General features: G+C 35.5%; 1 protein-coding gene across 1 annotated transcript in view; it reads right to left on the bottom strand.

Moving 5' to 3' along the window:
* LOC122250307 (uncharacterized) overlaps window positions 1-2,047 on the bottom strand; it is an 11,411-nt gene extending 9,364 nt beyond the window's left edge. Inside the window, exon 1 of the mRNA XM_086531830.1 lies at window positions 1,620-2,047. The gene's annotated coding sequence lies outside the window, so the exon portion shown is untranslated. The remainder of the gene's footprint in view (window positions 1-1,619) is intronic.
* Between the last annotated feature and the right edge of the window lie 453 nt (window positions 2,048-2,500).

Here is a 2,500-nt window from a genome sequence, read left to right as displayed (position 1 = left end):
AATAGGTATAAAAATAATGATGATGATGGTGCTGAATGTGATGGTTATAGTGACAATAGGTATAAAAATAATGATGATGATGGTGCTGAATGTAATGGAAAGTGATAAAGGAATAACAAAGATTATAATTTGAATTGAACAGCGTGAAAAATTGCAACAACAACAACAACGAGGCGATAGATAGTTATGCGATCTATTATTATGATAAAGGGGAGAAGGATGACCATTCTAAAATAATACTGATATTATTAACTAAGTTTCGGCTGGTATTGGTAATAATGATAATAATAAAACAACAACAGCAATAGTTGTAGGAATAGTGGTTGTAAAGATGAAGATAATATTCATAATATCAACAACAAGAAGAATACAATAACTGATAATGATGGTAATATTGATAGTAATAATTATGATGAATCATAAATAACTAGAATAACAATGCTAGGAATAATAATAATGAGGATAATAATGATGATAATAATGAAAATAATGATAATGAACATCAAAATAATTAGAACAAAGAATGTAATGATATTGATAATGAAAACGTAGTAGCAGTAATGGTAATAACAATAATGAGAAAGATAATGATAATAATAACGATAATGATAATAACAATAAAGATTACAATATTGATAATGATAATTATGGTAATAATTATAGCAAAACAATAATAATGAGGATGATGGTGGTGGTCATTATCATTTTGATGATGATGATGATGATGATGATGATGATGATAATGATAATGGTAATGATGATGATGATGATGATGATGATAATGATGATTATGACGATGATAACAGTAGTAACAACATCAACAATGATATCAATAATAATTACAAATTATAATAATCATAATAATAATGACAATAATGATGATAATAAAAATGATAATGATAAAATGATAATAATCACAATAATAATCATTATTGATATCATTATTATTATGATAATAATTGTCATAATGATAACAAAACAACGATAACAACAACAACAACAACAATAATAATAATAATAATAATGATAATAAGGGTAATAAACACAGTAATAATAATAGCAAAATACAAATAATGATAACGATCATTACCATCATATCAACAGTAAGAGAAATAAGGAAAATATATTATACGACTAATAATATTACAAACAACAAAAACAAAAACTAAAGCAACAACAACAACAATAACCAATAAACACGATAACATTAATCACTGCAATGGTGACGATGATGATAATAATAATAGGAAAAACAACGATAATGACCGTAATAATACAAACCACGAACTATTCTCAATAGCAACTAACAACAGTAACGATAGGATACTTATCGCTATGACATTAATAATAGTAAGACGAATTAAACCAAACATACACACGTTGTTGTTTTTTTCTCTTTACAAACAAGCACGACCTTGAAGAATTTAATAACACTGCAAGGCGCCAGATAAACAATCACTTCACTCCCTTACTATCAAAACAAATGTCATGTTGCAAACCAGCCTAGCAACAGAGTAAATATCAGTGTCAAGAAATATCACTATTAAGAAAAGTGTCAGTTGAGGTTTGACTTAAAACACGAAGTTCAAAACAGAAGATATCAGCTTGTGATAACATACCAAGGACTCAGCTGTTGGGCGCCTCCGCTGGTGACCTCATTCTGCGAGGAGTAAAAGTGGTGGTGACTGAGGCTGGAGGCGAGATCTGAGATTCTCTCACTCACACGTGTTCCTCTCTCGGTCATTCTCCCCCTCCCTCTCTCTCTCTCTCTCTCTCTTCACACACCTGTTGGCATCACGACCTGAGAACCTGTGCTAACACCTTCAGAGAAATTGACATGGTTCTAGCAGGTGCGTGGGCGTGACTGAATCTCAAACTCGGCGACGCGCGGAAACCCCCAATCACGGACGGAGCTGAGATGAGGAGGGTCAGACGCGAACAGAGTGTCGGTCGCGTGTTTCGGTCCTGCAGCAACAGGGTCCGGCCGTGCACTGAGGCGGAGCTGGATCCTTGGGGAGACACCGCAGACTCGCCTCCGCCCACGCCATGTTCACGGCACGCGGGGAGGGGAAAGGGAAGGGCGTGGGGGTGGGGTAGGGGGGAGGGCGACGGGATCCTACGCTCCATTCATAAATATAGTGCCATGGCCTAATTGAATAATAATAATAATAATAATGAGAATCGCGATAATATCTCTCATTAAAATGTATTAACTCCAACGATAATACACGTAGCAGTAGCACTAACACAGTTACCAGAGCTATTGCTTGAGCGACAGGATATTATGATCATCACTTAAATAGCCGCTGGTTGACCCGAAGGCACGAGCGATTTGAAAAGAGCAGGGCCGGGCCAAGAAGGGGGCGTGGTTTTCATCGGCGAAAGTGTAAAGTAAAACTCTTATATTCGTAACAACTCGCGTTTCAGCTACCTGGTGGGCTTTACACGTGTTATTGTGTTCAATTTAGTCGCATTGGCACACCTACGAAAACCTTACCAT

Source organism: Penaeus japonicus, unplaced genomic scaffold (assembly GCF_977035675.1).
Source record: "Penaeus japonicus unplaced genomic scaffold, GWHDUDI00000001_assembly GWHDUDI00000036, whole genome shotgun sequence".
Lineage (NCBI taxonomy): Eukaryota > Metazoa > Arthropoda > Malacostraca > Decapoda > Penaeidae > Penaeus > Penaeus japonicus.
The sequence above is the reverse complement of the archived record's forward strand: the minus strand, read 5'-3'. Positions and strand labels throughout refer to the sequence as shown.